Genomic DNA, 14,010 nt, shown 5'->3' with positions numbered 1-14,010 from the left:
CAGCTTGGAAGGACTGATGAGCAGAATGAGTTGTGGTAGGAGCCTCGGTAAGAATTTTAAGAAGAATGTGATGGTCAACAGCGTGGCGTGTGATTGAAGTGCTGCAGAGAACTTTACTGGGTTTTTCCCCATCGGGATCACTGATAAAAATTGTACACTATTTGACTGTATCCACCGAGTACTGATGAGCTGTATGCTAACTAACTATGGTGGGTTGTATAAAATTGTTTTGTTTATTTATTTTGTATTGACTTGCCGTGAGATACACAGTTACAAAGTTGTTCATGATTTGATTTCAGTCATGCAATGTTCCAACAGCTGTCCCTTACCAGTGTACATTTCCCACCACCAATGTCCTCAGTTTCCCTCTGCCACCGCCCTCCTAGCCTGCCTCTACTCCCTCTCTCTCCCTCTCTTTCTCCCTCTCTCTCTCTCTGTCTCTCTCTAGACACCTTTACCTCCTTTCAACTCAGTTTTTGTCCAGAGTGATCATTTCCCATCATCTTATCATCATTATCATTCCAACCATCATGGTTCCTTCTCTATTCTAATTCCCCCTCCCTACCACCATTTGTGGCAAGTTTCCAACAGTGGAGCTGTCCTCCTGGCCCTCATTTCTACTGTCCTTGGATATTAGTCTCATACTATGTTTTTTATATCCCATAAATGAATTCAATCATTTTATGTCTATGTTTTAAAGCAATAGGTTTCTATGAGCAAATATACTAGTAATTTATACATTAAAAACTCCACCAGTTTTATTTTTTCTTCCATTCATTAAGCCCAAAGACTCAAGCTTTTTTTTTTTTTTTTTGAGCAGGGATATAGTCTCATGAACAGCATTTGCCTTGCACCCTTGACACCCTCGGCTCGATTCCCAGCACCACAAGAATAAAGCAACAGAATTAAAAACTCAAGCTTTTTTATTGTTAAGGCAGAGCAAAAATTTCCTTTATCTATCATTAGTTCTGGAGGAAGTAATCCCTTTTCATCACTTAACCCAAGAAAAACCCAACATAGCTTTATATCTATTAACAAAAATAATCTGAATAAAGGCCATTAATTTTTACTGGTATATTAAATGGAGATATAGATCTATTTCAATGACATTACAAATATTTTGGTATCTTTCATCCCCATAATACTTTTATCTTTTATTTTATTTTATTTTATTTTTTTTTAATTTTTCTTTTTTTTTATTAGTTTATTTTTAATTAGAGAGTCATCGTGAGGGTACAGTTACAGATCCATACATCTTTGTGCTCATGCTTCCCCCTTACAAAGTTCAATAACCCATCCCTTCACCAGTGCCCATTCTCCACCACCCGTAAACCCAACATCCCTCCCCCCCTCCCCAGACCTGTCTCCCCCCACCCCACCCTGCCACTATGGCAGGGAATTCCCTTTTGTTCTCTCTCTCTGATTAGGTGTTGTGGTTTGCAATAGAGGTGTTGAGTGGCCATTGTGTTCAGTCTCTAGAAAAATATGGAACGCTTCACGAATTTGCGTGTCATCCTTGCGCAGGGGCCATGCTAATCTTCTCTGTATCGTTCCAATTTTAGTATATGTGCTGCCGAAGCGAGCACTACTTTTATCTTTTAATTTAATTTATTTTTCCCTGTGATACTTAAAAAATCTGTTAATTTATTTTTAAATTATAATAACCCTATTACATAATCACAAATAACAGTGTCATATCTTTCTTCCAAAGCAAAATATAAAAATCATTAAAGATACTTCAGTGTCTTTAAAGTTATTTTGCTCTCTTACTTTTTAAAAAAATTTATTTTATTTTTATGTAATTGTTCACAATAATTGATTACAGTCAATATTCCAACACTAATCCCACCACCATTGCACTCACCACCATATTTCAAATTGTTCCACCTCAATTCCCCAAGCCTGCCCCAAAGCGAAACATAATAATTTATTTGTATTGCTTATTATGAATAATCTGCTAAAGATGATCCAAAAAAGTTTCCTTAGAGGAAAGTGTGTGAAGATTTTTGTATCACCCTGGAGCCAGTAAGCCCTTGTATAGAGTATAAGATGGGTATTAGGCTCCAGGAATTCTAAGATTTTAAATAGGATGATAAAGCCAGAATCAAATTTTTAACTGGATGGTGACTTTGGGGTCCAGAGGCTTCTGTGCTGCGTGTTGCTCTCTTCCTTTTCCGAGGTTTATTTGTGAGTCTTTGGATCATGGATGTTAATGAGCTTCAATGGTGCCAGAGGCAATTCGTGGGCATGACTGCCAGGCTACCAGAAGCACAGGGAGATTGGAGGAGGTCATCCATTCCTGGTTCTGTAAGAGCTTGGAGTTTTTGGTCCAAGTCCTTTATACCTGTTTTGTTTTTTTTTTTCCAGCAGATTCTCTCATGGATGAGGCTTGTCCAAGCCTCTGGAGCTTAGCTGTGAGCATGACAGCGATTGAGTTCTGGAGGTTTTCGACTGCCAGAGCTTTTTTGGGGTGTGTGGGATTCACCTGCCCTCCCTCTGGGTTGCCCCAGATGAGACTGCATGGCTCAAGGTTCAGCGGCATCTCTGTGGTGTGTTGCTCTCTTCCCCTTGTGATACTTTTAAAAATAATACCGATACTCCTTATACACTTTCTTTCCTGCCACCATAGTGGTGGACATGAGTGACCTGGCTGATGTAATTCGGGAGAGAGAGGCAAGAATTAGACTCTTCTAGGCCATTCTCCAAAGTCACCACCTGATTTATTTAAAAAAAATTTTTTTTTGCCACATCAAGCAGTGCTCAGTTATTACCCTGGCTTTATGCTCAGGAGTCACTCCCAGTGGTGCTCTAGGGACCATGCAGAGCTGGGGGTGAGTCCAGGCGTGTGGTCCAGCCCCTGAGCTTTCCTCCTGTCCATCACCTGTCTTCTCACTGTGATGAAGAAGTGAGGTTACACTGGCACATTTAAAGTCACGGATGGTCGTCAAGCTTGAGAAATGGTTGTGAACTTCTAAGGCAGCGTAAACAAGTGTGGAGTGAGCAGCCCAAACTTAGATGTGTAACAAAAAGACTAAGAGAAAAAAGGCAGAATAATCTGCTCTCATTAGTTTGGGTTCATTGTTCTGACTTCAGCGGGCTTCCTGGGCCATGAGGAAGCTAGGCAAAAACACTCAGGAGGGAAAATGTTGGGGTTCTTGTTCTAGGGATGTCATATTTATATGCAAATAAAATTTGTTTCCTCAGTGGAGAAACAAGCAAACAACAACACCAAAAACCCACTTCTTTTCTTATTATAAAAGAAAATGTAATCATTGAAAACATTATTATATGTATGTACATATTTATACACATAGACAATTTAGTATATAACACATATGTATTATATATAAAACTCATAAAATTTGTAATCCATATAATTCCCAAGAGATAGCTATTCTCAACCTTATGATTTATGTCTTCAGGTTTCAGCTCTGTGTTTGTGTGTGTTGGGAGGGTTGTTTTAGGGGTGGCCTCCTAAGTAACGCTCAGTGGGTCTAGGGGATTCTCTCATGATCAACCAATTAGGTGAAGTGGTTCAGTCTAGGGCATGGTGGGTGATGTTGCTCAGGGCCAGCTGTGTTGGAGGTTCCCAGCCCACCAGGGCAGTGCTCCCAGCTGTTTGTGTGTGTGTTTAACCAAAGTGTCTCATCATACACATACACACACACACACACACACACACACATTTTTTTTTTTGGTGGGGGAGGGGAGGTAGAGGGCACCTTCCACTGTGCTCTCAGGGTTACTCTTGGATCTGTGTTCATAAATCAGTCCTGGCAGACTTTTGGGAACCATATAGGGTTCCAGGAGTTGAACCCAGGTCGGCAGCATGCAAGGCAAGTGCCTTACCCACTGTACTATTTCTTTGGCCCATTTTTAAACCTTCTTTCTGTTTTCACTTAATGGTATATGATTAGCATTCTTCGATATCATAGATTTGTGAAATAATGTTTAATGGGCCCTTGGAATTTAATGTATGAGTGCAACATAATTATACAGTGATCTATTATTAGAAACCTAGGTCTTTCTTTCTTTCCTTTCTGGTTTTAGGGCCACACCCTAAACAGCCAGTGGCTCAGTGTCTATATTTGGCTCTGTGCTCCAGAGTGACCCCTGGTGGTGCTCTGGAGATGACGCTGTACACTGCCAGGGATCAAACCTCGATCAAGTTCCTTACATTCTGTACTATTGCTCCAGCCTGAAGATCTCTCTCTCTCTCTCTCTCTCTCTCTCTCTCTCTCTCTCTCTCTCTCTCTCTCTCTCTCACACACACACACACACACACTCTCTCTCTCTCTCTCTCTCTCTCTCTCCTTCTGTCTATCTCTCTTGCTCGCTCTTTGGTTTTTAGGCCACACCTGCTGGTGCTCTGTGCTCATGACTGGTGGGACTCAGGGACCATATGTGGTGTCAGGAATCAAAGTCAGGTCAACCACGTGTAAGATAAGCACTGTACCTCTGTACTATGACTCCAACCCCTTAAAACATATTTTTATAGATAAAAAAAAAGGTCCTTCACTCCTACTTCAGTCAGACAATCATTATACTTTACTCACTTATTTACTGGTGACAAATGCTCTCTGATGATTAATTTTAATGAAAGTTAAAATTATTGGGGACTGAAGCAATAGTACAGTGGGTAGGGCATTTGCCTTGCACATGGCCGACCCAGGTTCAATCTCTGGACTCTCATATGGTCCCCTGAGCACCCCCTGGACTCTCATATGGTCTCCTGTGCACCTCCAGGAGTAATTCCTCAGCACAGAGCATTGCTGGGTGTGACCCCAAAAGAGCCAAACAAAACCCCAAGCCCCCAAACAAAACAAAACAACACCAAAAGAAGGTAAAATTATTCTAATCTGACTGAATGAAGTAAGTAACCCATTGGGAAATACTGTTTTTGACTGAATATTGCTGCAACTCTGAAAGCACTGGCCTTGCGTAGAGCCACTTTGACTGACCCTAGTTAGATATCTGAGCACCCTTAGTTGTGGCCCTTCCCCCCCAACAAATGAAAGTAAAAATAAAAGAAATGATATTTATATATTTAATAAAAAATAAAGGTTGTAGAACACTGATCTAGGTTCTTTCCATCTACAAACCATGGGGGTCCCCGGAAAATTCAAAGATGAATAACACACAACTTCTGCTTTGTGTGTGTGTGTGTGTGTGTTTTGCCACATCTGGAGGTGCTCAGGACTTACTCTTGTATCTGTGCTCAGGGATCACTCCTGGGAGTATGTGGGGTGCTGGAGATCAAACCCAGGTCTACTGCATAAAAGGCAAGCACCCTACCCGCCAAACTATTTCCCCAGATCCACAATTTCGGTTTTTAAGTCACTTATTGCCTACTAGGAGAGGGTGATAGCAAGCCACATACTCTGATTTGAGGCAGAAAGTCAACACTGTCACAGAAGAGCTAGAGAAACAGGAAGAAGGTTCAGGAGAAAGGTAATTCTCTACTAGAAGGCAGCATTCAAACCAGGCCTTGGAGAATGGTTAATATTTGAATAGGCAAAATACAGGAGGATGGGAAGCATCACGTTGGTGGAAGAAATTGCCTGAGCATGAAATGAAACTGAGAATACACATCTACGCATGTCAACCCATGGCACTAGATGAAATCCTGTGACTAAATATGTCATAGAAAGGGGCCAGCGCAATAGTAGAGCTGGAAGGGTGTTTACTTTGCACACAGCTGACCCAAGTTTGATCCTCTGCACCTCATATAGTTCCCTGAGCCCTGCCAGGAGTAATTCTTGAGCACAGAATCAGAAGTAAGCCCTGAGCATAGCCAGATGGGGCCCCCAAACCCAAACCCAACCAACTAACCAACAAGCAAACAAAAAAATAAAATGCGTCATGGGTGCACATTGTAGAAGATCACACATTGAATACAGAGATTTAGTGGATTGTTTTTGTTTTGTTTTCTAGAGGTTGGAATTTCTCTGGGGGACACATTCAGCAATACTTGATGCTCAGCTAACCTGACCTGTAGGGTCAGTGCTTCACAGAGCAGGTGCTGGGAGGCCTCCAGGGCTACTCTGTGTAAGGGATCTAACTTGGTCCCCGGCATGCAATGCAAGGCATGCATCCCTCACTACTGAGCCATGTCTGCAGGTTGTTCTGTTTTGGTTTTGTTTTGGGGCCCACACCTGGTGGTGCCCCAGGGCTACTCCCAGCTCCCAGGAGTGACTCCTGGTGGTGCAGGAGATCTCTGCAGTGTGGGTGGTCTGGTTTTGTTTTTCAGAACTGTATCTTTATTGTCACTGTTAGAGTAACACTTGATATTGTGCCTTTCCACTATATTTGACCTGATCCTAGGGTGACTCTGTAGGTGAGTGTGAAACTTAGAATTGTAACTTCTGGTTCAACTCAAAACTCCATCTCTGGGCTTGCTGCCCGCTTCCACCTTGTTTTGTTCCATCCTCCAGAATGTGGCAATACTTAAATACTTTTCCAGGAGGCTGATAGCTTTGCTACTGATCATGGTCATTCCGACTTATCCTTTGCCCCGCCCCCCACCCCCACGGCTGGTTGATGGCTGGGATGATTCTGATGGATGATAGTTTGGCGGATGGTGTGTTAGTTCTTCCCACACATAGACAATTCGGGGAGACACATCCACAGTTTCCCTTCCTGCCAGCAGTTTGAACCCTGCAATCCAGTTTGAACCCCTGGATTTTAGGGTTGGCATATCAAAGTATCTTTCTTTCTAATGCCCACAGCTCCCTCTCTGCAACCCCTGTGGACTTGCAGACTCTGCCTCCCATGGCCTGTCCTGGCAGAAGCTTAAGCAGTATCCCTGAGGTGTTGTCCACTGTAGCTCCATGGGTCCACCAGGGGATGACCAAGGGGAGGGTGAGAACTGACTTAGAGCACCAGCAAGAGAAGCTGGGCCTCAAATAAACTTAGAGGTAAATGTTTATATATATATATATATTTTAAAATTGCTAAATTTAAAGTTCACTACTGTAGGTATGAGTCCAAATGAGGTAACAGAAGTCAAAGGGACACATGGGATGATCTCATTTGTGTGTTTTTGTAAACAAAGCAAGAAAGCGACAGTAGTTTCTGATGATCACTGACACTTGGTCTCTTTGATTATAAAACTAAAGTTATCAAGTGGTGGGTGAAGAGGGAGAATGAAAGAAGGATACAGGGACAAAGGTGGAAAGTCTTTGGTACTTTGTGGTGGTGAAGGTGCTGTACCTTTGTGCACCAAAAGCATAAATGTTAATACTATTGTACTTCTTTGATTTAATTTTTGTGTCATCCTGTTGCCTTAATAACATGTAAATAAAAGAAGTCTAACTTGGAAGTTTTTTTTTCCAGTCACTACATTCTTTTCTTTTTTTTTTTTAATTTGGTTTGGGGGGGCCCACACTCTGCAATGCTCAGGGGTTACTCCTGTCTCTGCACTCAGGAATTACTCCTGGCTGTGCTCAGAGGACCATCTGGGATGCTGGGAATCAAACCTGGGTCAGCTGCATGCAAAGCATATACCCTACCTGCTGTACTATCTCTTCAGCCCCTGAATTAGGTCTTTTAGAATGGAGGCACCACACCTGAGGATATGCAGGGGTTATTCCCTGATCCCTGCGTAGAGGTTACTCCCGGCAGTGCTCAGGGGATTGAGTGGTGGCAGGGATGGAACTGGCTCCCTTGAACGAAAGCATTTGCTCTAGCCCTCAGGAGGTCTTTGCTTTTAGAAGAACAAACTCATCTTTGGTTGAGTTCTCAGGTGAAGGCTCTGGCCAGGAAATAGTTTAGATTTTGACTTACTCTAAAGTATTTCAACCAGAGGTGGGTTTTTCAGAGAATTAAGTATGAAGGTAAAGGAAGAGCTGAGAAGTCATTCTAGAGAATCTTAAGATTTGTCACTGAAGGCATTTGTACTTAGTTCTAGCCTGGAACCAGGAGAGGAAGCCAGGAGCCAAGAAGACTTTGAAAATGGAGCTTTGGAAGGATTGTTGCATTGCTTCAGGAGCTACACGGGTACACAACTTTGGCCAGAGATGCCAAAAGAGAGGGAGAAGGGGAAGAAATACTTAGGCTCCGGCCTCTTTCCCATGTCCCAGGGCCTCTAGTCTAAATTCAGCAGGAAACAGCCATGGCAGGGGCCCAGACTCTGCATGCCAGTCAGCCTCACTGGACAGGCAAGCCTGAGGCAGGGGCGTGGGTCTGATAAAGCACTCACAGGCCAAGGGACTGACCTAAGAGGCCGGCTGCCAGAGGAGCAGGAAGGAACACACGTCTTTTCTATTTTGCACAATCACCCTGGCCCATTATCTCTTTTATCTCTTCCTTGGAAATATATTATATGTCTGTGTGCATGTGTATATGTGTGTGTGTGTGTGTGTGTGCGTGAGTGTGCACGCGTGTGTGAATCTATGTGTATGTGTATATGTGAAGGGAATTCCATACCCAGCAATGCTCAGGGCTAATTCCTATCAAATCTAGGTTGACCATGTGCAAGGCAAGTGCTCCACCCGCTGTACTATCTCTTCAGCACTTGGAAGTATATTTATATGTGTGTGTATGTGTGTGTGTGTGTGTGGCGGGGGGGGGGAATTGACTCTAAGCAGCACTTGAGGGAAAGCTGGGGGTGACTCCTGGCAGTACTCTGAGCGAATAAGCTGGGACAGCTCTCAGTTCAGGCCTGATCATGCAGAGCTGCTGGGGTCCACTGATGTTTGGGCTACCAGAGCTACTGAAGGTGCTGAGGGTAGTGGGGAGTAAACTGGGGTGCTTGCATGTAAGGCACAACCCAATCTTTTAAGCTAGCTCCCTCCGCTTCTGCCTCCTGTACAATATTTTGGTGGGGAGGATTTTGAGTCACACCTGGCTGTGCTTGGAGACTAATTCTGGCTCTGTGCTCTAGGGTCACTCCTGGCAGAACTCAGGGGGTCTTTAAGATCCTAGAAATTAGAGCCCAAGACTTACTTGCTCATGCAAAGCATGCTTTCATCCCTTTGAGCTATCTCTTCAGCCCTGCCTCCAATATAATTTTGTTCATTTTAAATAAGGTTAAGTATAGCTTATGTATACATATTTATATGATTACTAGATAGGTAGCACTGTAGCACTGTTGTCCCGTTGTTCATCAATTTACCCGACTGGGCACCTGTAATGTCTCCAGTGTGAGACTTGTTGTTACTCTTTTTGGCATATCGAATATGCCATGGGTAGCTTGCCAGGCTCTGCCGTGTAGGCGGGATACTCTCGGTAGCTTGCCAGGCTCTCCGAGAGGGACAGAGGCATCGAACCCAGGTCGGCCGTGTGCAAGGTAAATGCCCTACCTGCTGTGCTATTGCTCCAGTCTTAAATAGGTACAGTTAGAAATAAAATAATATATAACTATATATGTCTATAAATTATTACTTTATGTATATTTTTATACTAAAATTTTTTTTTTTTTAGTTTTTGAGCCACACCCAGCCTACTCAGGAATTACTCATGGCTCTATATCAGGAATTACTCCTGGTGGGGCTCAGGGAACCATATTGGATTCCGGGGATCAAAACTGGGTTAATCTTGAGCAAGGCAAGTGCCCTACCCACTGTACTATCTCTCCAGCCACAAATTATTCATATATATATTTATTTATTTATATTGGGGGGCACACTGGTGGTGCTCAGGGCTCACTCCTGGCTCTGCATTGGTCCTTAGGGGAGTTGGTGATTGAATCTGGGTCAGTCAGGTACAGTGCAAGGCAAGTGTCCCAGCCACTGTACTATCACTTACAGTCCTACCTTCATGTGTTATTGACTTATTTGGTGCTTTGGCCACACCCAGTGGTGCTCAGGGCTCATTCCTGGCTCTGTACTCTGGGATTACTCTAGAGGATCTTGAGACACCATATGTGGTGCCAGGGATTAAACCCAGGTCTGCTGCATGCAAGGCAAGAACCTTACCCTCTCCCCCTATATTATCCCTCTGGATATCTAATGTGCTATTGTATAGTAAGATTTTTTAAAAATTGTATAGTAAGATTACTTAGTGACTTTCTTTTCGAGGGCTTGGGCCACACCCAGGTGTGCTCAGAGCTTACTTCTGATTCTGTGCTCAGAGATGAGTCCTGGAGGGGTTCAGGGACATGTGTGATTCCGAAGATTGAATCCAGGTTGGTTACATGCAAGGCAAGTACCCAACTCATGGTACTACCTTTCCAACTCAACTTCAATAACTTTTTTTTTTGCTTTTTGGGTCACACCCACACCTTGTAATGCACGAGGATTACTTCTGGCTCTTCACTCAGGAATTACTCCTGGCGGTGCTCAGGGGACCATGTGGGATGCTGGGAATTGAACCGGGGTTGACCGCATGCAAGGCAAATGCCCTACCTGCTGTGCTATTGCTCCAGCCCTCAACTTTAATAACTTTTAAAAGAAAACATGTCAACTTTCTTTTCAAGCCCATGTTCTCCCTGGAACACGTCTCTGGCCTGCTTGTTTCTGTTTCTTTGTTGCCTGTGTTCTCTCGAACACATTTCCCCTCTTTCTCTCCCTTCACATCTTTCTAAATAAATTTCAATAAAGACTATGCTGCTTCACTTAAACAATTAAAAAAATGTTAACTCTGTATTCTAGTTTGGTTGTACTGATCATAGTCAGCCCTATTATGAGCTGTCTATCCCACTTCCAATGCCAAGTTTTACCTTTACAGCAATTGGCATGTGTTGAAAAAAGGTAGGTAGACCCAATGTTTTTTTTTTTTGTTTGTTATTTTGGCATGGGGGTGGAATTTTGTGTCACACCTGGCAATGCTAGGGTTACTACTCTATATCTCTCAACAATGAGGGGCTACTCATGTTCTGTGTTCAGGAGTTTCACCTGGTGTTAGACCACATGCAGTGCCAGGAATTGAACTGGGATACACTTTGCGCAAGTCAAGAGCCCCCTTGTACTAACTCTTCAGGCCTGGCTGCTCCAATGACACCCAGAAGTATACCTCTGGTTCACCTTTAAGGTTCTGTAGGAAAGTACTTTGACTTATCAATGCCTTTGTTGGACATTCCAATGTTCTTTTACACCCTGGAATAAATCACTAGAAGATTTTGGTGCTGGGGGACCATGGGTCCTGGAGATAGGACCTGGGCCTTCTACACAGGAGCACGTGCTCAGCCCTTCCAGCCTGGGGTGTGCATTTCTTTGGCAGTGAGACTGTGTGAGAATACGCTCAATCTTGGGTGGACAAGATTTAGAAAAACATATACAGGAAAGGAAGGAATCTGTAAATAACAGTCCTTGAAATCATCTGTACTCACTCACCCTGGAAAATTTCTCAGTGCTCCCCTGTTGGGGGGTGACTACCCAGAGTTTGAGGGTCTGAGAGCATGTGAGTGAGAAGGCCATAAAGGTGGGCACAGGGGGCATGGGGTGGGGTGGGGGAAGGTTTCTGGGCCCCAAACGGCTTCCTCATCTGGAACAGCCAAGCTGCTGTTCTGTTTTGCATTTAAGCTTTTGTTTGAAGGAAATGCTTTGTTGCTAAAAATAAGTTTGAACAACACAACTTCCATGGGGAACCATTTAAGGATTTTTAAGCAGGGAAGAAACAAAATTAGGTTTCCAGAGGTCCCGCTGGCCTCCGAACAGTGGGGAGGGAAGTGAGAGTGGATGTCCGGAGACTTTCACCGAGTCCACTGAAGGACTCCACAGGAAAAACTCTCCAAACCCTTGGGACTACATCTCCTCTTTTGAGGGAGCAGGGCCTTGAGGTTCACGAGCCTCCACCCTACGTTTCTCACGTTAATGTTTCCTGCTGGGCCCGAGTATCTTCTCCCTGGACTCCGACTCTCTCCTGTCTTGCGAACTAGTCTGCCCACTGTCCTGTAATTTTTGCCTTCAAATGATCTCAAACCTTTTACATGTTTTTTTAAAAAATTTTTTTACTGTTTTTGTTTTGAGGCCACACCCGGTGAATACTCAGGGGTTACTGCAGCTGTGCACTCAGGAATTATGCCTAGTGGTGCTCTGGGTACCATATGGGATGCTGGGGATTGAACCCGGGGAAACCCCAGCACCTGACCTTTCCTGCTTGGGTCTCTCTGGGAGCTTTGTAGCTGGTCTTTCTGCAGTGGGCCTGACCAAGTGGTTGCTGCCTGTCTGCCTGCCTGCCCACCTGCCACTCTCTTTGCTTCTCATGTCCTGTTGCAGCCACACAGAGTGACATTCCCTGCAGCCTTGCTTGGGAATTCTCCTCGTCTTTCCCATTTCTGGTCTCTCCTAGAGATGCAAAGCAGAACAGATTATAGTAGTGACAAGTACACTTCTGATCTCTTGAAGTCCTTGTGCTCGCGGGTTCCTTTCCTGCTTCATTCTTTTTCTGGTTTTTGGGTCCCATCTGCCTGTGTTCAGGGGTCATTCCTGGAGGTGCTTGGGGGGGCCATGTATTGTTCTGGGTATCAAAACCAGTTCTGCAGAGTGCAAAGCAAACATCTTAACTCCTGTACTATCTGGCCCCTCCTTTACGTTTTTGTTTTCTAATGTGAGATATGTACCCATTTAACAGGACTCAATAATGAGGGGACACATGATCAGTGAACATATTTTTGTTCACGAAGTAGAACTTTTTTTTTTCTTTTCTTTTCTTTTTTTTTTTTTTTGCTTTTTGGGTCACACCTGGCGATGCACAGGGGTTACTCCTGGCTCTGCACTCAGGAATTACCCCTGGCCATGCTCAGGGGAACATATGGGATGCTGGGATTTGAACCTGGGTCGGCCGCGTGCAAGGCAAATGCCCTACCCGCTGTGCTATCTCTCCAGCCCCTCTTTTCTTTGTTTTTCTATAGGTTTCAGGGATGCAGCCCAGCTCCTCACTCATACACAGTATGCGCTGGCCTGCTGGGTCACTTGCCTGGTTTCAGAAAGAAGAAATTAAATGGAGTGGAGAAGGAGCTACCCAGAAACGATGATATCTGTGGCTGCAGGTTAGTACATGGTGGATAGTAATGGGAAGTGGCTGAGAGGGACAGGTAAGGAGGGTGTGTACCTCGGGAGACAGTGCGTGGGAGAGCGGAGGGATCCCCATGGCCCACCTGGACTCCCATAGAGGTGCAGGTACAGGCTCGGGTGGAGTGGATGTGTAAAAAGTGCATTCCCTGGGCACTCAAGTGTAAGTGGTTACTTCCTCCTGAACTATTTTTCAGTAGCACTGCACTGTAGCGCTGTTTATCGATTTGCTCAAGCGGGCACCAGTAACATCTCCATTGTGAGACTTGTTGTTACTGTTTTTCAGCATATTAAATATGCCATGGGAAGCTGGTCAGGCTCTGCCATGCGGGTGGGACACTCTCGGTAGCTTGCCGGGCTCTCCGAGAGGGACGGAGGAATTGAACCCGGGTCGGCCGCATACAAGGCAAATGCCCTATCCGCTGTGCTATCGCTCCAGTCCATTTTTTTTTTTTGCTTTTTTTGGTCACACCTGGTGATGCACACGAGTCATTCCTGGCTCTGCACTCAGGAACCACCCCTGTGGTGCTCAGGGGACCATATGGGATGTTGGAAATCGAACCTGGGTTGGCCACATGCAAGGCAAACGCCCTACCTGCTGTGCTATCGCTCCAGCCCCTCCAGTCCATTTTTTTAGTAAAGCATTTTTTTTATTTTTTAAATAAAAAATTATTTATTTTTAATTAGCGAATCACCGTGAGGGTACAGTTACAGATTTATACATTTTTGTGCTCATGTTTCCCTCATACAAAGTTCAAGAACCCATCCCTTCACCAGTGCCCATTCTCCACCACCGGTAAACCCAGCATCCCTCCTACCCTCCCTAATCCCATCTCCCCCCACTGTGGCAGGGTATTCCCTTTTGTTCTCTCTCTTTAATTAGGTGTTGTGGTTTGCAATAGAGGTGTTGAGTGGCCACTGTTGTTCAGTCTCTAGTCTACATTCAGCCCGCATCACCCTTCCCCCGCATGGCCTCCGACCACCGCATTATACTTGGTGATCCCTTCTCTGAGTTGCCCTCTCCCCAGAATGTGAGGCCAGCCTCCAAACTGTAGAG

The 14,010-nt window shown here is 44.5% G+C and overlaps 1 non-coding gene across 1 annotated transcript; it reads right to left on the bottom strand.

Annotated features, from left to right (window-relative positions):
* Positions 1–1,479: 1,479 nt before the first annotated feature.
* On the bottom strand, positions 1,480–1,586 carry LOC129401232 (U6 spliceosomal RNA). The gene has a single exon (XR_008628164.1). It is a non-coding gene; the product is annotated as a U6 spliceosomal RNA (small nuclear RNA).
* Between the last annotated feature and the right edge of the window lie 12,424 nt (positions 1,587–14,010).

Source organism: Sorex araneus, chromosome 1 (genome assembly GCF_027595985.1).
Source record: "Sorex araneus isolate mSorAra2 chromosome 1, mSorAra2.pri, whole genome shotgun sequence".
Lineage (NCBI taxonomy): Eukaryota > Metazoa > Chordata > Mammalia > Eulipotyphla > Soricidae > Sorex > Sorex araneus.
The sequence above is the reverse complement of the archived record's forward strand: the minus strand, read 5'-3'. Positions and strand labels throughout refer to the sequence as shown.